This window comes from Balaenoptera musculus, chromosome 14 (assembly GCF_009873245.2).
Source record: "Balaenoptera musculus isolate JJ_BM4_2016_0621 chromosome 14, mBalMus1.pri.v3, whole genome shotgun sequence".
Lineage (NCBI taxonomy): Eukaryota > Metazoa > Chordata > Mammalia > Artiodactyla > Balaenopteridae > Balaenoptera > Balaenoptera musculus.
Window position 1 is genome coordinate 83,525,201 of NC_045798.1, and position 25,171 is coordinate 83,550,371.

The window sequence follows — 25,171 nt, forward strand, 5'->3', positions numbered from 1 at the left end:
GTTGTGAGTTGAATTTTCCTGAAACCTCATGCATGTTGAGTAGCCTTGGAAAAGTGACTTAACTTCTTTGAATATTATTTTTTCTCATCTGTAAAATAGACTAACTAATAACGCTTTTCTCATACAGCTGAGAAGGGGGACAAATGAGTGAGTGTGGTACATCAGTGGGCACATAGTATCGCAGCCAAGTGAGGCTAATTCTATCTTTACAGTAGGAGCTGAATAAATGGCAGTTATTACTATGTGAACATGCTTTACATATTTTAGTGTAATTTTTTTTCATAGAACGTGCTTATGCTATTTAAAAAATATATTACTTACAATTCCTCAGTAACTTAGGGTCACTTCAATCTGAGATTTCACCTTCCTGATGAAGATCATCTTGGGTCAGAAGCTCACCTGTGCACATGGGCACAGTCCTAGAGCCACGCTGAACTAAGCATCCTGAGACCCGCTTTGGGCTCTGCCATTAACTAGCCCTGGGCCCTGTATTGAATCTTTTCTTTGGTGGGAGAGGGCCATTCATTTTTCTGTGGGATTTAAAGGAGATTATATTATCTATCTTCCCAGGGCTGCTCTCAGTTTGGGCCATGTCCAGATGGGAAGCGAATAGACAGGAATGGGGGTGTGATCAATTTATTTTTTCTTCTCTATTCTCTTTCATGTATTTCTCTTCTTACCATCTAGCTCCCTGTGCTCTGGGATCTAAAGGAGGGAAGAATGTTTGATGGTGGACATGAGAGGAAGGGATGGGGAAGGCTGTTAATTAGATACTTTCATTGCAAGTTTGAGGCGTCCTTAGACATCTCTCTCCTCCTGATGCTGAGACCTTGCACCAGAAATTTCCTGGATCCTACAAAATGCATCTTCTCTGGCTTGCTTTTGAGTTTTCCCTTGACCCCTGGGGTCTTGCCTCTCCTTCGACTGGTCCTCTTAGCCACCCCCAGCCCAACATCATCTGGTCCAGGGGAAAAGTGGACATTGGCCTACTGTTGAAGATCTGTTGGCATATGGGATGGACTTAACTGCACAGTGATCCATCTGAATAAACCCTTTCTCTAGTCTCTAACTTCTTTCATAGGCAGGGAGTGTGTGGTCATCGAAGAACAGCATAACTGGCTTCTGCCCCCTTACCTGCAAGTCTCACCTCGATGGTCTGGCTCTTCTTTTTGGTATGTGAAAATGTTAGCATTTGTTGTTTTGATCTAAGTCTTTGGGCCCCCAATGAAAATGAAACAATAAACTCCCATTTTATGTACTATTCCATCCAGATAGGTCAGTCACACCAGCTTTGTTCATTTGTGTAGTTTTTGGCACCGTTTCATAAAAAGTGAAAAATATATATTAAAAAAAACCCTAAAGGTCCTATGTAGCTTCTCTTCTCACTCCATGTATTAAATGACCCTATTTGTAATTCATTATTTCTGTTTAAGTTTTAAATTATAAGTATTAGTTGACTTTCTAATGGATTTCATTTGATTGCTTGATTGGTGATTGATTCTAAAGGATTTATTTCATATCCATCCTTAACACTTACAGCTTTTGAGGTAAGGAGAGGAGAAAAAACCTCCATCTGAGAGCGACATTTGAAGAGCTAAGTGTCCTTAGCTGACACATGAAGCTGATCATTCAGCCCTGTTGTTTTCTGGAGAGCCAGCAAACCATGCTGATAACATGCCCTTTGCTTCGTCGTTTGTGACGTAATTCCTGAACAGAACTGAGCTGTAGAACAGAACACTAGAATAAATTCAGCAATGATGGCTAGAGTGGCTAAGATGACTGAGAACTAATTGAGAACTGTCGAGAAAGGAAGTGTTTATTCCACAGCCCAGAGCCACAGATAGCTATGAGATCCTAAGAAAGAGAACAAAATAACCTCTAAATTAATAAATAGGAAGTTTTTCTCAAAGGCCATGTCTCATATACCCTTTTGACCATTTTCTCTTATAAAATATAAATATCAATATAGTCATTAAGATTTAATTAAAAAGTTTTGAAATGTAGTTCTCAGGAGTAGACAGTGACCTTAAAATTGGACTATACAAATAAATCACATCCCACTGGCAAAGGATGATGCAAAATAAATTAGTGAACTTTAAAAGGCTAATAAATTATATTGTACTTTATTGTGATATATTTTAATCACAATGAAATTGATATATTACAGTTAAGTTTTTCAAGCATTTTGAATAGGAAATTATGTTTTCTCTTCAACTCCTTCATATACTGAACATAGAATGTCTGGATATGAAATTCACCCAGTGTCAGAGAATACAGGAAACTCTCCTGATGTGAAGAAACACATTTTAAGGTTCAGGAATATTTTATAAAGTATAAAATCCAAGAGTGATGACCACTGTTTTTACCTCACTCTGGATGTTCTCAGCTGGGCTTTTGTTGAAGCATATGGAGTTGATTTAAAGAGAAAATGCTGCTTCTGATTCTGCAATAACCCTCTGCTTTGGCTCTGGAGTATTAGTCTATTCTGGAAGCTAGAATGACAATTGGTAGAGTGTACTTTGAAAAATGGGAGGGGTTGATGAGGTCTTTTGTTATATGATTATGTTCTCTACTTTCCCATATAATTTGCTATAAGGTAATTCAACCTGTATTTTCCCATCTTTTTTTTTTTTTTTTTTTCTAAAGAAATTCACGTTCTTTTATTTATTTATTTATGACTGTGTTCTTCGTTTGTGTGCGAGGGCTTTCTCTAGTTGCGGCAAGTGGGGACCACTCTTCATCACGGTGCGCGGGCCTCTCACCATCATGGCCTCTCTTGTTGCGGAGCACAGGCTCCAGACGTGCAGGCTCAGTAATTGTGGCTTACGGGCCCAGTTGCTCCGTGGCATGTGGGATCTTCCCAGACCAGGGCTCGAACCCGTGTCCCCTGCACTGGCAGGCAGATTCTCAACCACTGCGCCACCAGGGAAGCCCTTTCCCATCTTTTAATGAGGATGAATAGCTACACAGTCTGTTTTAGGGGCTTTAATTGCTTGCTAGACATCGCAGATCTTTTCTAAGAGTGCTTATGATGCTTGAGAGAATGTTCCCATTCTTGGAGGGATTCTGCTAATCGGACTTTTTGAATAAGCTCTAATGGTAAAACTGTTGAGAAGACCATTATGAGGATGCTATCAAAGTCTTGGAAGTGAATTATAGGCAGTAGGAGAGTCCTAAGGGTGGGGAAGGAGGGAGGGAGAGCCTGCAAGAGCACTGACCAGATCTTTCCTGTTCTTAACTATAATGAAGCAGAGTTGTTTCTTTTTAAAATTGCTCTCATTAAAAGCAAGGAGTAAACTACTAAATCTTCATCTCATGACAATTTTGTGATCTATGGAATGTAGCATTCATTTCCTCCATCTGGCTTAATAGTTTGTAACATATTTCCTTGATAAACTGTCTATTCACCTCTCCTTTTATAATTTTCCTTATGGTCATCAGAAATCTCCCGCCCAAGAAAAGTGTACCTCGAAAGTCTGCCTGTCTATCTATCTATCTATCTATCTATCCATCCATCCATCTATCTATCCATCCATAATAAATCAGGTATTCCCTACAAGTTGCTATTAGCTACCAGGAGTGTGCCTAGTGCTGATTATGAAGCATGCTGGGAGACAAAAAGAAATAATGTAAGAGGAAGAAGTGGTTAATGCAGAGAAATGTGGAAAAGAGGAGAAATAGAGATCAGCTGGACCGAAAAAGGAATATGAAAAATCTGAGCTCTGAGATCAAGACCAAACAGGAGTGTGAACAATCCCACCAATGTCTTTCCCTGGAGCCCATGACTCTGAACAGTGGAAGAATATTCTGAAAATTGATGATGGAGTGGATTTGAGGTTGGTTCCAGGAGCCATGCAGATAGCGTAGGATAGTTGACCAATGATCAGGAAAGGGCAATCTTATACTCAATGGTAGTTAGCAATAAGGCTGAATGTTCTCTGTATATTCTCTTTGCAATTAAAAAGTAAAACAAGGAGGGGATTTGGGGATATATGTATACATATAGCTGATTCACTTTGTTATACAGCAGAAACTAACACAACATTGTAAAGCAATTATACTCCAATAAAGATGTTAAAAAAAAATAAAAAATAAATAAAACAAGTAGAAAGGTCCAGTTTGATTTTTTGGCAGTGGGTAAAGCTAGGGAGTTCCCTGCCTTCCTTCTTGAAGAATGGATGCAATCAAGGGCAGGATTAGTCATGGGGCCACAGTGAGGGGGAAGGGTCCTTGGTGTGTGAGGGAAAGTGCTCATGCTTTCATTGTGCTTAGTCCCACTAGCTAGCTATTTTACGCGTGGTAGTGTATATATGTCCATCTTAATCTCCCAATTCGTCCCACTCTCCCCTTCCCCCACTGTGTCCACATGTCCGTTCTCTACGTCTGCGTCTCTATTCCTGCCCTGCAAATAGGTTCATCTGTACCATTTTTCTAGATTCCACATATATGCGTTAATATATGATATTTGTGTTTCTCTTTCTGGCTTACTTCACTCTGTATGACAGACGCTATGTCCATCCACCTCACTATAAATAACTCAATTTTGTTTCTTTTTATGGCTGAGTGATATTCCATTGTATATATGTGCCACATCTTCTTTCTGCAGGCCATTTGACTGGTGTATTAGTGTGTGTGTGTGTGTGTACAGAAGTGCGTGTATGTGGAATTGGCTTACACAATGATGAGGGCTGGTTAAGTGGTCCTTTGGGGTCTGTCTCTGCGTCTGGTGCTGGAGCTTGAAGTTCAGGGCAGATGGGCAGGAAGGGAGGAGAGTGAGGAGGCTGCAATCCCACAAGAACAGACTGACACTCGTTCCCGTGCTTGCTGCCTCTGACCTTGCTGACGGGCGTATCCAGCAGCTGCCAGGACCCTTCCTGATGGTGCTGAGACACACACCTGGCCCCAGGGCTCCTGTATACTAATGGGGTGATTCAGCAGATCAGCGACAGTGTCCATGTGCTTCAAAGTGGCTGCTACCTCTCTTCCAACCTCCAGAAGCTCCCCGAATCTCCCCTGTGGCCCATCCTAACCAGACACACACAAGAAAGGGAGTTCTGGGGACTGTCCTTGCACCTGGGCAAATTGGCATTGCAAATGAACCATGCTAGTAAAATCTGTGTTGGCTGTGATGGTGGTGGTGGCGGTAGTGACATTGACATCAGCTGACATGTATTGAATGAATGATTTCCATTTATTAGACTCTGGGCTAAGCTCTTCTTATGATTATTTCATCAGATCGTAACCACAATCCTATGAAGTAGGTTTTATTATCTCCCTCTCAGATAAAGAACCTGAAGCACAGAGATTCCATAATTGCAACCGCTAACACGATTGGAAACCAAGTGGTTCTTAAACAATTGTTTTCAAAATATCACCTCCACAGCATAAGTTTATTTGTATAAATGGTTACTTTTCTCAGTGGTTAAAATGTCACCTCTGCCTTGAAGGAAGAATGTGTGTGTGTGTGTGTGTGTGTGTGTTTAAACTTCAACTGGGAAGAATATCCATATAGCCACTTGTCTTCACAAACAAGATTAGTAAATTCGGAACACTGAACTTTGACAACTAGTTAGATAATTTATCCCAAGATAACTAGCGCACCTCTGATACAAAAGGGTTTCATGATCGTTTCCCATCTCACTACAAATGTTGTAATGATCCTAATATACTTTAAATGTGCCATTTATGTAAAAGTTGCCACATCCATGACATCCTGTAACACATTGTGCATTTTGCTGCATTTGCTTGCTTATGAATAATGCAGTGAAGAAAATTCACTTGCTCATGATTCACTCTGGAATTCTCTCTTTGTTTCAGCTAGAGCAGCTGTTCCATCAATGGTGGTTTACACAATTTTTCCATAAAACATTGTTTTCTATCTAAGAACTAATTTAGTATTGAGATGATATCTTTCCTGGTATTTCTTTCTATTGGCTTACAGAAAGTAGCTTTTCAATGTGTTTCATTGTTGAAAGAGAATCTATAATGTACCAAAATACTATAAGCTTCATACATTAGCAACATCTGTATTTTCAGGCAACTGTGTAACAGTTTCCCCACACTACATATTTTTTTCTAACACTGTTTTTTCAATTTTTCAGCAATGTTTTCCATGTCTTCTAGCAGTATTTGCAGACAAAGGAATGCATTTTACTTTGCTATTATGCTGTCCTTCATATATGTATTATTTCAGCCATTTTTAATACATCTGAAAGAACAAGTGTTTTCCAAATTTATGGGTTTTTGTTTTCTATTTTTGAGTGAGAAACCTCAAAAAAGCCTTCTCAGCATTTGAAATTCTTTAAGGTACTCTATTATCATTTGCTGAAAAATTGAGGTGTTTTCATGTTCTTGATACTTAACTTTAAAATGAATTACTGATTATTAGCTAATATTTCACAATATACATTTAAAGAGAAGCATATTGCAAGTGATAAGCAGTTTTCTTATACAATTTTTTGGTCTTTTATCAGACCTAATTACTTCACCATCATTGCTTTTATTTTTTAATTTTTTCAAAGCATTTAATTAATTAATTAATTAATTTAGGCCACTCCGTGCAGCATGTGGGATCTTAGTTCCCCGACCAGGGATCAAACCTGTGCCCCCTGCAGTGAAAGTGCAGAATCTTAGCCACTGGGCCTCCAGGGAAGCCCCACCATCGTTGTTTTTAAACTCATAAAAACAAAGAGCTTGGACTAGGAAAATAAGATGATCACATTGAATATTTTTTGCTGTTTGATTGTGCTTGCATTATTAATATTATCTTCAATTTTGATTTCTTTGCAGACATCTTTTAGAACCAGCCTCCCATTTTGTGGTTTTTAATTAAAAGCTAGGAAATATAATCTATAACTCCACAAATTTGAACCAGTGCAAATGGTTACATATTCATGACAGACTTTGTCCGGGCGAACATCCGTTTCCAATCCACATGGTAAACATTAGTAGAATTAATTTTTCCCCCATAATTTTTAGATAAAAATAGCTATAATTGGAAGTTCTAACATCCTGTTTTGCAGGAACTTTTGGATACTAGGAGAGGACTGGGGATTAGAATACTATCTAGACCTGGGAGAAGGGACCCAGGAGGCTGCTAAGCCCACCTCACTCCTCAACCTTTAGACTTCACAGAGGTTATCAGTGACGATCAGAGGACATATTGGTAACTTGAGGCAAAAGCTTCATGAGGGTCAACAGCATGTAACTTTGCCCAGCCTCCCTGGGCGTTTAGTTCTCTGAATTCTCATGGAACAATAGAGTAGCTCAGTTAGGATGTGATATGATTCCGAAATCCAAACAAAGGCACATTTGCTGCTTTAACTTCAATCATTTTGACTCTTAAATAAAGTGATCGGTGAAAACAGAACATTTCCCTGGCAGGAGGGTAAGTTTCAATGAAATCACTGTGTGAAAACATGCAGCTTTTGTATATTTTCATCAAAGTATATGGCTTCTATACATTTGACTTAATTCAGTAGTGTTCCTTAATTTTTTCTATATTTCTATAAAAGGGATACTATAGTACCAATGTCAAATAATTTAAGGGACAACTAGTAATGATTATAGTCTCAAAATTCCCCTCCTTTTATGTATTGTGTTTGTTATTGACACGAAATTGTGATGAGTTACTAACACATACTGAATGGAGTTTGTGGAAGAGAAATAGAGAATTAATATTGTTTTGGGAAATACTTGCTGTGAGAACAGTCACTCCTGAATATTTCTGTTAGTTCTGTCTATAGCCTTATTTTGTAGTGACATCTGTACAATGTACACTTTGCTACCCAATTACAACATGTAAAATGTGAGCTGAAAAAAGACCTTAAGATTTTGACTCAGGATAGCAAATGTTATCTCACTGGTATCAGTGAAGTTGTATAGAAAGGAATTCAGGATTAAAGATGGTGATTCCCTCAACTTACGGAATTACTGTTTGCCAGGGTCTGTCCCAAGTCCTTGAGATTCAACCACAAAGAAAGCTTATACATTGTACAATGAAAACTGTGAAGGAGAAGGCAGTGTAATCTTATGCATCAAAAATATCTACACTGTACAGAAAATTGCAGATATCAGTGAACATTTCAGGTGGCTAAATAGAGACATTAAAGCAAGTGTTACTCTAGGAAAGTGACTGAACTATATAGCCAGATGGACAAACTGATAACATGAATGACAGGTGCAGAAGAGATGCAGGCAAGCTCTCAGGGTCTGCTCTCTGGGCATTGGCTGGATCACTTCTTGGGCTAAATGTAGAGAATCAGGGAACATCCTGATGCATCTTTTTGAGAATTTTATTTCTTGCAAGGTAGAATATTGTTTCTCAAAATGTGAATATGCAACACCCACACTAAAAATCTTACAGTATGTATTTTATAATTCAGACTCTTGGGCATTCCAAAGATTCAATAAATTCTGCTTGTGGCACCAAAGTTTCTGATTCTTAAAACCAGGCATCCTAGGTGATACTTGGTGATACTTACATACACACAGAGTTTGAGAACTGCAAAGACATGGGAAACAATTGACTGAACTGATTCTCTGAATGCAGTCTAACAGGAGTTGGTGAGGGAACTCAAGGAAATGTGACTATTTTAGCCAAGGGTGTATTATCGTCAAGGAAGGAGAAATTGAAAATAACCAGACTGCTTTGCTCTCCTCTATGATAGCAGATTTCAAAAGCTTAAGTGAAATGTCAGCTTCATTTCAAAGCACAAGTTTCTGGAAAAGGAATCGCTTGAGAGAGTTGAGTTTCTCTTGGAATTCAATCCAATGTGCAATTATTTAACTTCCCTGTGATGAACAGGGCGCAGTATCTAAACATGCCAATATGGCTGTATAGGAGCTTTCTGAGTTCTGATTTCTGAAAGGATGTATACAAGACAGAGAAGAGATTATGGGCCTCCCTATTCAAGGGTGAATAGCAAGTGTTGGCACAGAATTGTACGGTGAAAGGAAGGTTGTTTCCTGAAATGAGCAGACGCCAAAACGCTAGCAACACAGGTCTATTCATTTACTTATTTATCGCATTAGTTTTTCATTTTACAAAGATCAGAAGAGGAAGGTTTTGCTATTAGAGTTTATGGTGAAATGATAAGTGTTGACCTTTTAAACCGCTACTCTATTTCTATCTTCTAAGTTATTTTCACACACAAAAAAAGTGTGAAAAAAGTATAGATAAAAAGCAAAAGAGGACTGTTTTTCCCCAAACAGACATAGATTGGAACTTGGCATTGTCACTAGTTCTTGGACTTTAGGAAATTTCTTTCTTCTTTGAGCATCATTCTTCTATCCTTCTTATCTTAAAAATGGGGAAAAATATCTGACTCATAGATTTATTATGGATAATAAAGAAATAATAATATAAAGCTCTTGTGCAGATACACAAAATGTTATTTTTCAAAATAGTCAAGTTTTGGGCTCAAATTTCTTCCTACCCTACCAAAGGCATTTGCAAATGAAATTGGAAATTGCTGAATCAGGTGGGTCATTTCTGAAACATGTGGAAAATGGGAGAAATGTCAAGACAATGTCATTCTGATTTTTAAATTGGGGACATTGTCAGATTTAGAAAAGTAGAGATTCGTGTGTTTAACCTTGATCTCTGGCAGGATTTTTATGCATATTATTCAAAGAATGGAATGTTTGCATGTAGAACTAAGACACACCAGGTCCAGACAGCAGTTTGCTATGAGCAAGTCACATTAGATTAATTAAATTTCTTTCATTGATAAAGTGCATTGATCAGGGAACCTTGTTGGCAGAAGTATATGAATTACTGCAAAATACCTTAGTTTTTTTTGTGTTTCAAAAATGGGTATAGCTATGATTGTTGGATTAGGAACTGATTGAGTATCAGTATTGTTTTCATGTGTTAAAAGATAAACTGAGGCATATGAAACATTTTAACAATTTATTTGAGCAAAAATCCACTTGAGTCAGGCAGCATCCAATCTAGCAGATAGAAAGAAGCTCCAAAGAGCTGTACAAAATGAGTTTTACAGGCAGAGGGGAGTGGGAACAAGGAAGTTATACTTTGCAGGAAGAGTGAGTTGGTTATTGCAAAGTTACTTGCCTTTAGGGGATGGCAGGTGTGTCTCAGGCAGGTTATGTAACTAATGCTGATCAGCTGATTCCTGACTGACTGGTTTAAGATTCCATTTCCTGGAGAGCCGAAACTGTCATCAAGTTTGTCTTGGTTTGACTACACGTGGCTTAGCATAAGCGACTCCATTTTGGGCCTGCTGTCTTGTATTTACCACACTCTATTAATTTTCCTCAGAAACTCGGTGATCACCCCTTACAACCTGTTAACCGTGAAGAATTAGGTAGATGAATATAGCTGGCTTGGGTGGTTTTCCTCTGCTGCTGTGGACGCGTTTTCCCAACAGTCCGTTCCTTTTAATGGAAGGACCCATGGGGTGGTTTTGGGAAGTGGGCCTGGGTGTGGGTAGGACACAGAGGGAGCGAGCTGCAGATCCCCCCAAATGCCAACATAAAGGCTCCTAATCTCCAGGGAGAACACTTGCATTTATTCCCGGGGAAAGCTGCCTTCCACGTTTTTGTTAACACGTGCGATTTTTTTCTTTTTTTTTTTTTTTCAGCATCTGATACAAGGCCCAGAGTTTCCTCAAGCTTTGCTCTTTTATCTTGGGCTTGACAACCCACACTGGTTTGCTCCTAGACGAACCACTTTCTTTTGAGAGTGGTTCTCAAGTTTTATTCAAGAAGTTAAAGCTTTTTTCCACCCGACAGAACCCGGGAATGGGAAGAAGCAACAGCCATGTGACCAGCTGTCGGGACTTGACCTTGTTAGTGGTGACCCCGCCCTGGGCCCGAGGAACGGGGAGAGGCAGCACAAACTGGCCAGCTGTCAGGAATTGACCTTGTTAGTAGTTAACCAGCCCTGGGCCCGAGGAACCGGGAGAGGCAGCACAAACTGGCCAGCTGTCGGAAATTAAGGTTGTTAGTGGTTACCCTGTCCGTGGGCGGGAGGTCCACACCTGATTCTTATAGTGGTTGCTTCTCGGCTTCAGTTTGCTCGGAGCTCTTCTGGGAAGAACCACGCTTTCCGCTGCTCTCTTGGGTGAGTGTTTCCCCTGGTTTTTTATGTTTTCTATCAGTCTGTTTTTCAGTATCTCCGAGTGTAGACTTTCCATGTCGTGTTTTCCAACCTTGTTATGGTTTTCTGCTTCCTTTTTTGTTTTCTTTTTGCTCTTTGTCCGGCCCTTGAGAGATACAGAAGGTAAGCAGACATACTGGTTGTCTTCTTTGGTTCACAGTGTTAATATGGTTGCTTTTTGAGGGGAAAAACCAAAGCAAGAGAAAATTTTCATTGGTCATGCTGACACAGTTTTGCAAAGTGCTGACATAGTGTTTTAGACTTACGGAGAAATATTTAGTTACTGGAACCTTGTAAAATAAGCGTCCTTATTTCAGGTTTAGAGATGAGGAAACTAAAACTTAAAATAGTTTAGTTACTTGGCCTCAACTAGCAAGTGGAGGAGCTGGGAGTTGGCTCAAGTCTCATGACTCCAAAGGCAAAAATTTATAATAAATGTAGTAAAAGCATTACAATATATTGGATGAATTGAAAATATATTTTTAAAATGCAGTAAAAATCCAAGCTGGTGTAATGAGAATATGCATTTGTTGTCATTGTTTTTCCATCCAGAATTTTGTGTTTTTACATAATTGTGTCAAAAGTTCAGAAATAGCAGAGGTAAGAACACTCAATCACTGAGGTAAGTAATTAGTGAAAATTTATTGTGCACACACACAAAGTTGGTGAACTGGGAGCCCTGAAACCAAACGTGGACTGAGCCTCAGAGGCATGTTATAAAGCAGTTTATACAGTAAGGAGGCAGCGACTGTGTATGCCTCACACTGGTTGGTTATAATATTAGCGTTTTTTTTGACGGTAAGGAATTGGTTAGCTTCTATCAACTTGGGGGGAAAAATATAAGTTTCGCTTATGATTTTCAGAGGCATTAACAAGAGGTGTACGAGGTCAAGTCTCACTTGTCTTGCAAAATAAGCTAAATTAAGTGTTGCTTGTATGAGTAAAGTGGTTTTGTCTGCTCAGGAAGTTTCCAGGTCTGATCTCCATTTGTGTTTGATTTTAACAATTGTAATTATTATAGTGGTTTCCTGTTTAAAAAAATATTTAGGTTTTATTTTCACCAAAACAATATTAAAAATACTGCTGTTACACACATCTTTATGCATTTGCTCTCAATATTTCCTGAGGACAAATTCACCAAAATGGAAATTTCAGTTCAGAAATTAAGAGGTCTAAACACTTTGATCTTTTCCTATTACGTACTGACAAATCTATTTTCAAATGCTTTGTTCCAGTTAACCTCAGTCTTACAGCACACTCTGTTGCTTTGTAGCCTTCTCATTATTACTGACCTTTACAAACAATGCTTCCTGAGCTGGCTTTTACTATCAGTTCATCTTAAAATAACAGAGTGCAGGAGATGAGACTTAGCAACTACTAACATTAAAAAGGCAAAAAGCCATTATTGTTAATTCCAAGCCTTATGTGAGGAAAGGTGCATAAAAACTACCAGAAATGTAATGTGATATTGGCCTTCTAATAATAAGATTTAATTCTGGTACGCTGAATCCTTAATTTTTTAAACTGTACCCAGACCATCAAGGCCAGTGCATGGTTTATAGTAGTTACTCATAATGTGAAGAGAAAATCAAGTACTTTCAGTTCTCAACGCCATGGTTTTAAAAATATGTGATTTTTCTCTAAGTTAATGAAATGGATGCAAAAGGGCTTAAAACTTTGGCATGTTGAGAGCAGTTAAAAAATAACTTGTTGGAAGAGAAGAAAATAAGAGAACATGATACTCTTAAAAAATACACTCTTTAGTCCCAAATGATAGAATTAGAAACCACACAGATTGAAATTTAAGTGATTTGAGGTCAATATGAGGAAGAACTTTCTAACAAATCAGGCCAAGTATAAAATGTGCGGTGAGAGCGAACGAATTTTTGGCCACTTTCTTGGAAATTCTGTGGCGTTTCTGATGAGGGCTTGAATTTGGTAAGCTGAATAATTTGTATAACTGTGCTGCTCTGTAATAGTTACTGCTGCAGGTTCTTGGACTCTTTAATCAGTAGAATTGATCAGAGGCCAGAGGAGAAATTCAGGCGAGGCTTTACCGGGCCTCTTGCTGCAGCGCGAGGGGGCGATGACGAGTACCAGGTGCCCTCGCTGCTCCCTGAGTGGGGCGGGCTGGTGCCTTAAGAGGGGTGAGGGTGGGAGCGGATTGTTGGGTCGGGCTGGAGGGCGTCTTAGGGGGTCCGCCCACCCCCTTGGCGGTGCTGTGTGTCGGCATCACGCGCAGGACCCTGCTTTTGCTCCCAGCACCTCAGAAACGGCAGTTGCTATTTGGCCTTTTTGTGTCTTGTTGTTGATAATTTGCCGCAACTGCGCATGCCGGCGGTCATTTCTAGTCCCTTAGAGTTGCTGTGTGTCTGTTGCTCGTGGAGACGTTTGTCCAGGTGCAAGCCCTGCAGTAAGGGTCCCAGGTCCCAGCCGGTCTCAGTATCTCTTAAGAGCATGTTTGGTATAACCCCAAAGTGAGTCCAGATTGGAATCTCCTGTCTGTAAGCAACATAAATGAGAACTGGTTGAATAGAGGTGATAAAAACAAGAATATTGTCTTATAAAGTTATATTTTCAATAATTAATGGATTTGTCTCTGAATCTCTAAAATGGAAGGCCTTAACTTTCATTGTGTTATTTAAAAAAAGTAATCTTAAGAGATTGGCATTTGTTTTGGATTTCCTATAATCAGAAAAATGAAAAACAGTGTTTGGGAAGAGAGTTATTGTATTTCTTGTTAATTTGTCCTAAAGACAGATATTTTCATATAATTGGTTAATTGTCTCAATAAATGTAATTTGATTTAAAGTTAAACACACATTACTTTTTTGAGACATCCTAATAATGGACTTTTTATTCAGTCAAGATTTCAAGACAGTGTTCTAAAATCTATATTGTTGCCACAAAAAATCATTTGCTTTGTCATAATATATCAAGTCTCTTTTACGGTTGCTTAAAAGTGGTAGTTACTATTAAAGACCACTCACATTTATTTTGATGGTAGATTATTTTCTATTCACATGGAAAATGAATTAAACTAGAAAACCGGTAAAATGTGCATATAGTTTAAAATCCTAGGTAGGAAAGGAGAAAGTGGGATTGATGTTTCCTTAGTAGGCAGGCCAGAGGCAAGGGAGCTAAGTGTTATTAATACCTGTTCTAAAGTTTATTGTACTTTGAATAGCTGACTGTGACAAATGCCTCTCAGGGGCTTGGAGTGTGTCATGTGCTAGAGGTGGCCGTGAAGGCAGAGGTGGGAAGTTCGTGGTACTTACCAGGAAGAGAGCAAATTCCATTCTAGTGGCCCTAGAAATCACATAAATCAAAGTGATGGATTTATTTTTATTATGAATCCCTTTATAGTAAGCAAATGATTCCATTTCCCCATAATCCTTTAGGCATATAAACTGGAAAGTCATAAACAAATGGAATAGAGCACACAAGGAAGCAACCTACCTAATTACATAGTTTTCTCAAACTTGGGGGTCTCCACTAGATTCCTAAGGCAGTGGCTAACCAAGAACAGCATAGGTGGGAACAGATTTTTTATGGCAATAACAATAGTTTCCTCAAATCTTTTCCCTAGTGCTATGTCTAATCCCCCTTCACATAACCTAAAGTTGCCAACAACAGGATGGTAACTTTTTATGATTGTCAACTCTGTCCTTAGTACAATCATAATTTTCATTTCTCCATGAACCAATATTTTTAAAGATTTTTACCTTCTCAGGTGATTTTTATTGTTGAAAGCCTCCAAATTCTTAATCTTGAACCAGCTGGGGTAAAACAAGAGCCCTTCTCCCAAAAGAGGAGAGGAAACAAGGTGAATGACACAATCCACCCCCCACCCTGCCAAAACCCAATTCTGTCCTCACAGACCAGTGATATTCTCTGGAATTTTAAAGGGGATGGATTCGTTATAAAATGGAGGTAGCCCCCAGCCAGTTTTAAAATGGGGACTTTAAAAGGAAAAAAAAAAAGAACGGGAACAAAACAAGGGCCTCTTCAATGACTCTCAAAGGCTTTATTTTCTAGTTTCAAATATGTTCTCTGGGTTCATATCAGAGTATTTCTTGTAAATGGAATGTATATCTATATGTAAGTCTGAGATGGGGGTGCTGTGAGGTATTAGTTATTGGCCAAAGAAATAAAGAGACTGAAGTCCAATAAGTCTCTTTATTTCAGTAACTAATAGCATCAGGGACAACTTTTTGGAAGTTGGAGAGTCACATAATCAGTTGATTGTGTAATCTCCTATATTTTTAAAGCACCTTAGGATTACCATGGGACTCCATTTTGACTAGCTGAGTAGATTTTACTAGCTACACCTGTTTCTCCCCTTCATAAAATCCTTCTGTAGCTTTCTGTCTCATACCAAATGACATCCACATGTTTGACTTAGTGGTTCTCAGGATTTAGCTTGCATCAGAGTCACCTGGAGGGCTTTTAAAATAATTGATCCTTAAACAACATGGGTTTGAGCTGCGTGGGTCCACTTATATGCAGATATTTTTCAGTAGTAAATACTATAGAGTACTACACAACCCCCAGTTGGTTGACTCCTCGGATGGGGAACTGCAGAGACTGAGGAACATCGGATAGAGAGGAACCCTGTGTATGGAGGGCATGTTACGTGCAGGTTTTCAACTGCTCGGAGGGTCAGCCTCCCTGACCCCCACGTTGTTCAAGGGTCAGCTGTGTAGATGCTGAAACTGAGGATGGAGCCTGAGAACTTGTGTATCTACAGTTCCCAGGTGATGCCAATGCTGCTGGCCAAGGGACCACGCTAGGAGAACCACCAGCGCAGAATGTTCTCCCTGATCTGCCCCAGGCTCGCCTAATCTTGGACCATTTCCTCATGCTCAGGCGGGTTTGTCCAACTACTTGCACTTCCCAAATACGAGTGCTCTTTTGTGCCCCTCTGCTCCGCCTCCTGCCTTTAAGAGTGTTTTAGATGAAGTCTCCTCTGAAGTCTGATGCCCCATGATCTCCTTTAGGTCTCCTTTGCTGTTCCAGCCCTTTAACACAGTTTGTTAGTTGATAGTTTTTGAGGCTCCTAATCTTACTTTGTTCATTTTTGTCTCCTTAGTTTCTGCCACTGAGTTTTGGGTTCTCTGGGAAGAACTGTAATCACTTGTCAGATTCATAAGTTTTACCTTAGTTTTATCTGCTCTGATGCAGTGGTTATGAGCAAGTATTTCAGAGCCAGATGGTCTGGGTTCAAATCTCAGTTGTTTGAGAACCTTTCTATCTCTAACTATGGCAAGTACCTTAGTCTCTAGAAGCCTGAGTTCTCACATCTGTGTGAGGATGATACTAATGATCTCATTCCTTGTAGTTTTGTGAGTGTTAACACGTTGAAGAATTTCGAGCAATACGGGCAATTATGTCAGCAATACATAAATGTATGATACTATTATCATTAGAATGTACTATCCACAAGGGCAGCGACTTACGATTAAATAATTTATCATAAGTGATTTAAGAGGCTTGGGGATGGCCTCAGTAACTTGGATTGAAAGATGAGAACATTTGCAGTTGGAAGATTATGTCAGCAAGAACTATATCGACATGGTAATGCTTTTCATGTTGAATGTGCAGTGTTTACATTTTAAAAAATAGCCTTTACTCTTAAAGCAGTCTTACGTTCATAGAAAAATTGAGCAGAGTTCTCATTTTCCCCCTCCCTCATAGGGGACACAGAGTTTCCCCTATTAACATCTTGCATTTTGGTATAATTATATAATATTATGTTATAATATATTGAACCAATATTAATACATAATTATCTAAAGTCTATAGTTTACATTAGGATTCACTCTGTACAGTTTTATGTGTTTTGGCAAGTTCATGTCATGTATCCAATGTTACAGTATCATACAGAATAGTTTCACCACCCTAAAAATGACCTGTGTTCTACCTCATCACCTCCCTCTGAAACCGTGGCAGCCACTAATCTTTTTAATTTCTCTTTAAGTTTGCCTTTTCCAGAATTTCATAGTTAGAATCATATAGTATGTAGTCTTTACAGACGGGCTTCTTTCACTTAGCAGTGTATACCGAAGGTTCCTCCATCTTTTCATGGCTTGATACTGTTCATTTTTTATCACTGAATAATATTCTATTATTTGGATGTATCATAGTTTGTTTATTGACTCACCTATTGAAGGACATCTTGGTTACTACCAGTTTTTGACAGTTATGAATAAAGCTGCTATCAACATTCATGTACGGGTTTTTGTGTGAACAAAAGTTAACTTACTTGGGTAAATACATAGGAGTATGATTGCTGGATCTGATGATAAGCCTCTGTTTGGCTTTGTAAGAACCTGCCAAAATGTCTTCCAATGCGGCTGGGCCATTCTGCATGCCCACCGGCAATGAACGAGAGTTCCTGTTGCGCTACATCTTCTCCAGAATTTGGTGCTGTGAGTGTTGCGGATTTTAGCTGTAATAATAGATACTTACGTTTACTTTTTTTTTTAAAGTCCAACCGATAAAGTTTCCTCTCGGTTCATTATTGGTCATGTGCTTGCATGGTGGTAGGTGGATGTTGACGGGAAGGTCCAGTGCTGAGCCTTTCCTGTGTTTCCAGCCGGAAGCTAAAGTTGACAGATTTGCCGGTCGAAGGGCATAAAGTGAGCTGTGCAGCATCACTGACATGAGTCACATGAGGAACTCACTAATTAATCTTGGAAATAGGGCAGCACAAGCAAAGAACTGATCTTTGCCCTAATCTCTTTTAGATGGTACAGGGTTTCATAATATCAATCCTCATAACACAGCACAGAAAAGAGTGAGGACTAGGAATCAGGGGCCTTGGGTTAACGCAGCTGATGTTCTGCTAGTTAATCTGGTGGCCCTCAAGCAAGTCACTTAACCTGTAGATCCCACAGAGAGTTGTACTACAGGATTTGTAAGATCCCTTGAAGCACCACAATTCTGATTCTAAAATCAATCTTGGCATGACTGTTTCGGCACAGAACAAGGGAAAGAGGCCTCCCAGCCCTCACTTTGAGGCAGACATGAGTTCATCAAGCAGCAAACCCTCTTGAGTGAGTTGTCAGCCTCTGAAGCGGCTGAGACTTGTGACAGGGTGGCCTAAGGTAAATTTTTGGGGGGACATGCTGAACTTCAAACAGGGGATGTTGTGTGTTGACAACCCGAGCAAGGGGACCATAGGAAGTGGGCATCTCTGACTGGGTCGGGGATCGGTGGTTTGCAGCGGCTGCCGCAGCAGGGATTTTGCAAACGGAGTGAAACACACCCGTGTCAAGCGCTCTGGTGTACAGCAGTGCTCCGTCTTGCTGAGAGCTTTTTTATCTTTTCGTTTATAGGCGAGGTTAGAGGGATTGTATGACAAGCAAATTAAAAACTGAATGGGGTGAAGAGGGACACGGGGAAGAGCTGGGGAGTGACAGAAAAGCCATTGTCACACAGCGTGATTCTGCATCAGTGCATTTTTTAGGGGCCAGTGAAATCACCTCTCTCCCTCTGAGACCGAATGGCTGGTGTGATATTGCTGGGAACAAAAAGGGACATTTAACTTTAAGAAAATGAAAGGTATCGCTCACATTTTTCTCTCGTGCTTGTATCTTTGTCTCCAGTTACATTTCCCACAGAGCTAACTGGTCTTTCTGAAAAGTCACTGGGGTGCGGGAAGCCAAATGGTTGTAAGTGAAGCCCGGATGATTTCTCCCCACCCCCCGGGTCAGAGAGTTGTCCTTAGCGATAATCGTTGGTTTTAATAACTGTCCTTCATGGCAGCGCAGGAGCAGGGCCCTGCTCGTGCATTAGGCTATTTTAATCTTCCTGGAATGAGCCCCCTGAGCATTTCTAAACTTCTTTAGTGCCGTATCAGCCCTAATTACCTGTGCCCGAGACCAGCAGGTGCGGCCCCATCACAAAGGAAGTGAAGCTGCAATGCGATGGGCAAGCTTCCCACTCACCTCACGGCGCAGGGGCAGGCGGCGCCTCAGGATGTCCTGCTGTTCTAGGTGTTTCTCTGGGGGGACTAGATCCAATCAGAAACTGGCCCCCAAGTGATTAATGGCTCAGACACAATAGAGACTAAGATACTGGAGGGTTGTCTAGGCCAGCGGGGCAGCCCCCTTCACACAGACGTCTGGCGCTGGTGTGAGGGTCTTCAGCACCTTCAGCAAGCGGCTTCTCAGGTCGCCCTGGGTGGGGGCGGAGCCGTCCTCGCAGCGGGAGAAGCACACGGCGGTGCAGGGGCGGGCGTTTCAGGGGCCGGACCAGGCGGTGACTCGGGTCGCTTCCATCTGCAGGAGCCCGGTCACGTGGGCCTAGCTGGGGGCAGAATCCAGCTTCGGAGAAGCTGCTGCCCGGCGCGATTCTCTGTGAAGGACAGAACAGACACGTTGGCAGGACGTTGACCGTAAGAGTGTCTGAATCAAGGTAATTATGGCTCGTGCTGTGCTAGGGATCGGGCATCCTAGAAGATCTTTGTTCCAGAAAGAAGATGCATGTGGAAAGAGGAACGATGGCTTAGGAGAAGTGTCTTTACATGGTGTTAGGGAAGGTGCTTGAGGGGTGATCCATCCCCTTCCCTGGTTAATGGTAAGAAATGCGGGCAGGCCGGCTCTGGTCTCCCCTCAGCTGATTCTTAACATGCAAGACTGCATTTCTCAGTGAAATTCTGACCCACCTCCCTGTGGAATCAAGCAGCCTGGGAGTCGGGGAGCGGGGTGTCTTCTCACTTATCCTTGTCGTGGGCATGTCCTCGGCACTGATGTCTCTCTCTCTCTCTCTTTTTTTTTTTTTGCTGGTTCTACAGATAGAAAGGAGTGGCCCATTGTGGTCAAACCCAGCTCCAAGGTGGTTTCCTCTACTAGACATATTTCCTTTTAGCCAAGTTTCGATTGAGAAATTTGTAAAAAATTCTAACCGTTCTTATAGCAGCATGTTTTCTATACATTGCTGGTCATCCTTGGCTGATGGAAGCCTCTGGTAGAGCCCGAGTGTTCCTAACTCCCTCCCAAATGATACGGTTCAATCCTCCAAAATCCTTCTTTACCTTCTCCTTCAAAGCTCCCATTCCCTTAGCAATTGGAGGAAAGCGTTTTTACTAAAATAATAGCTAACAGGAAGGTGTGAGGGGTGAGAGATACTTTAATGTGTGATCCTGCTCATCTTACAAGTTACCAGATTAGCCCAAAGGGTTGCATCTGTAGACATCTAACCAAATGTTTATCACTGGCCCCTCCTCCTGGCCGTGGCCTCCTTGGTGTGCCTACTTGGTCACGTTGGCATTCGCTTCTGTGAGCTGGTGCAACCATCGGGAGCTGATGGGGAAGGAGGGGGGAGCAGTGACGTAGTCGCAGTAAAAAGCACCTGTGTCACTGTCATGAGGCCCGGGTCCCCTTTCTGTGTCCTGGGCTGCATCCATGGATAACAATCAAGGCACTGAGTGCTGGGTTTCCTGCTTTCTCTGAAACCTGTGATCAGGTGTTGCAGGTTTGCTCCAATTTCCCTGGGGGTGGAGGGGGGAACTTGCATTTTCCCTTGCTTTCCAGGAAGTAATTGCAACTTCCTGTTACTTTTCTAGACAGTTTTCCTTCCAAGAACGTACTCACTCTGCCCTTCCTCTCCATCACCTCCACATCGTCCTGTGGGGTGTGATAATCTTGATCTAACACAAGTGGATTATTATCTTGGCAATTTACCAATTTTAATTTGAGAGTTTTTATAACCAGCAGAATTTCAGTAACTTAAGATTTCACCTTCTAAAATGACTGTTTATGAGGTTACCAAGGACTGTGGTGGGACTTACCTCAGACGTGGAATATGTTCATTTGCCTTCATAGAAAATGCAGCTGATTTTTCTAATGACAGTAAAATGCCAACTTTTTTCAAAGTAGAAATTTCATTGGTGCCATGTCATGCTCTTGAGTGATTTGTGATATTTGCATGAATTCCAGGATGGTTATCTCTTATTTGGTGTGAACACTACCACACATATCAAGGTATCTTGGCCCTGGACTCAGAAGGACTTAATTGTTTTTCAGCTGTTACTAGTGTAAATTTGGGAAAGTTTATTTAACCTCTCTGTTCTTTAGTTTGCTAATCCGTAATTCTGGGATAATAGTATCTTCAGAGTTGTTAGGAAAAGTGAGATAATGCATATAAAATATTTGCAACAGTTTCCAGAATGTAATATCCATGTTTAAAATATTAATTTTGTTATTTTTTATTTCTAACATTTGCTCTCCTTTCCATAAGCGAATATTTCAAAATTTACCATCAGTATATTTTAAGTACGTCTATACTTCGCTTAACATTCTGCAAGGAGTGCTTTGAGCTCTGGGGAGGGGGTAGTGATCGCTGAAACTTGTAAAACGACTGACTGTTCTCAGTAGATCTTGAAGAGCTGTTAGGATTGGAATACTCAGCAGTTCACTACATTATTTAAAAACTGGAGAAGAACCTACAGATACAGAAAGGTAAATAGGGTCGGGAGTATAAGATGTGGGAAATGAGACTCGGCAAGGTAAGATCAAAAGCATTGCAGAGGGGGGCGGACAAGAGGGACGAGGGTTACAAAACAGTATCCAGTCAAACCTCAAGCACATTGTAGGTGTTTTGCATTATGCTGATCTCCAAGGCGGATGCAGAATAGAAGCCATATTTTTTCTTAAAGTTAGTCTTCTCAGTTAGATTTTATGTAATGCACACAAAATCACAAACAGGACACACTGATAACCCATTTTGGGGACTGTTTTTCATTCTCTATTGCTCACAAAATAAATGTAAACGTAAAATGTAAACTGCTAACTAGGGTCATTAATAATTCCTTAATTGTTAACCGAAAATGTCCTCTTCTACACTTTCTTCCTTATTTAAACCTTCTGTCGCAATTGACCCCGTTCCCTGCTCCTTCCATCTTCAAATTCTTCACCCCGGGCTACTGGACAACATCTCTTGCTGGTTCTCTTCTTGGCTCTTAGAATGTTCCTTTTCCAACTCGCTCTTTGAATTAACATGGGAGTAGGGCTTCCCTGGTGGCGCAGTGGTTAAGAATCCACCTGTCAATGCAGGGGACATGGGTTTGAGCCCTGGTCCGGGAAGATCCCACAAGCCACGGAGCAACTAAGCCCGTGCGCCACAACTACTGAGCCTGTGCTCTAGAGCCCGTGAGCCACAACTACTGAAGCCTGCGTGCCTAGGGACCGTGCTCCGCAACAAGAGAAGCCACTGCAATGAAGAGTAGCCCCGGGTCACCGCAACTAGAGAAAAGCCTGCATGCAGCAACAAAGACCCGATGCAGCTAAAAATAAATAAATAAATTTATTAAAAAAGAAAATAGGTATCTAGTGAATAAACACCTATTTAAAAAAAGAACATGGGAGTAGATGCTGACCGAATACACTGTGACATCGCACATTAGATTCACATGGGGACTGGGCTTCCCACGTAAACTCACTGCCTCTCTCACATCGTCAGTCTTGGTGATGCCGCCTCCGTCCCTCCACTCATGCTAACTTCTTCCATCTCCTGTAGACCTCCTCACTGCTGTCAAGTCGGTGATTAGGTTATATTTATTTTACTTCCTAAATTTTGCTCAGATTTTACTTACCTTACTGTGTGTGTCAGGATGTGATCAGAAGTAGAATCCCTAGGACGTATGTCCGTATGAATTGTCTCATCCTGCCTCCCCCACCCCGTTACGTGTATTAATAAGGGGTTTGTCACGGGGACCTGAACTTGCGTAGCTGTGGGAGCTGGGGGCGCCTCTCTGGGAGGCTCTCGTCTGCGCTCCTGGTGTTGGCGGTGAAGCGGCCCGTGTGCTCTCTGAGCTGCCGCTGCCGTGCTCCCAACCACCATCTCTTGCTCGGTCCCTTTTTTCCTTGGTCTCTTTGCTTCTGCCTTTGCTCAGAGCCTCCGGTGATCCCTTGATGATGTAAGTAAGTCAGGTCATTTCATTTCTGTGTAAATTCTCCAGTGCTTCCCGTTTCACTTACAGTAAAACCCACAGTGCATCCAAAAGATCCACGCAGCTCTCGACATTACGTCAGATGTGATAAATCTTCTGAAGACATAGAAACTGGTGGTGAATTGGGGAATATGTGGAGTAGTTTGGTCTCCATGTCAGAGTGGTTTTATGGAGAATGCTTGTCTCTATAGATTCCAGTACAGAACTTGAGAGCTCCACGCAGCCACTTCTGTTCTTTGACTCTTTCTTAATGAAATAGTTTTACCGTTTTAAAATCATTTCATTTTCAAAACATAATGTTGGGGCCAATTTTCTTTTACTCTTTGATCACATATCCGTGGATAAAGTAGTGAATGTTTGTGAAATCTAATATTCATGTGTATGTTTTCTAAATGAATTATTTGTGTGGCAGGCAAGTTATATTTGAAAAGAATTCACTTGGCTGGTGTCTACCCATGCTTGTCAGACAGGAGGAACCGCATGCCGTTCATTCTAAAATTATTAGAAATGAATGTGGCTTTACAAGGCTAAGGATGAACTGTAGTCATATTTCTCTAACTGCTCATTTTAGGATTATTCATATGCATTTTTTTCTTTAAACACACATCCTAATTCCAAAATAATTGGTCACAATTATCTTTCCTTTCTTCACCGGCCGGTTCATAATGAGGTCTTCAATGGGAAATAGCCATATCCATAAATGTTGTCACTGTTTGCATATTATAGTTGTTGCATAAATAGTATCTTCTCTGTTCTGCATTTCTCCAGCTTCTCCTTTATTTACTAATACTTAGGCAAACCTTTAGATAACAGAAGATTAAAAACCACAAAATTAAGACAAAGTACAATGTATTGGTGTTTCTTTTATCTAAGAATTCATAATCATTTAAAATTTTAATATTTTATCAAAGATTTTGATAGTGGGTATTACAGAAGTATATCCTTCCTAAGTGACCTATGCAAGGGAGAACAAATTATTAAAGAACAAACAGCAATATATTAATGACATTTAAAAAGTAGAATTGACAAATACTTCTAAGAACTTGTTTTTAAAATTTTACTTTTCCAGTTTTATTGAGAGATAGTTGACATCATTGTGTAAGTTTAAGATGTACATGTTTTGATAGCAAAATAACTACCACTGGAGCGTTAGCCAGTTCCTCTTTCGCATTATGTAATGACCATTCTTATGGTAAGAGTTGATCATATGATTTTTATCTTTCATTCTATTTATGTGGTATATCATTTTATTGGCTTGTATATGTTGAACCATCCTTGCACCCCACAGACAAATCCCACTTGACTGTGGTGCAAGATTCTTTTAATGTACGAGTTGAATTCAGTTTGCTAATATTTTGAGAATTTTTACATCTATATTCACCAGGGAGATTGGTCTGCAGTTTTCTTGTAGTGTTATTATCTGGCTTTGGTATCAGGGTAATGCTGGCCATATGAAATGAGTTTGGGTGTGTTCCCTCCTCTACAAATTGTGGGAGAGTTTGAGAAGGATTGGCACTGATGCTCTTTGAAATGTTTGGTAGAATTCACTAATGAAGCCATCTGGTCCTGGGCTTTTCCTTATTGGGAGGTTTTTGATGACTATTCAATCTTGTTGTTGGGTGCTGCATATTTTCTATTTATGATTTAGTCTTGGTAGCCTATATGTTACTAAGAATTCTTATACGTATTTTTTGAATTCTGTATCTTTTCTGGCATATTACCTAGAAGGAAACCCTTAATTTTTTTTTTGTTATGTGTATATTGTCTTTTCCTTCTGTGATACTCCTTTGTGTCTTCACTGTATTAAACTGTCTACTCTCCTGGAAGTATAACCTGATTCGCCTTTAATTGGCTGCTACAATAGATAACCTTACAGAATTTCTCATACACATCTCTGTTTGGATGTATGCAAAATTCTCTCACTCTCTCTCTCCATATATCAATTACACATATACACATATATACACTGGTTGGTAATTTATTTGTAAAACTAAGTAGTTCTAGACAGTTTTCCAGAATGGCTGAACTAGTCTACCTCCCAGTAATGGTGCCTAAGTGTTCCTACTGCCCACAATGATACACACCTACACATT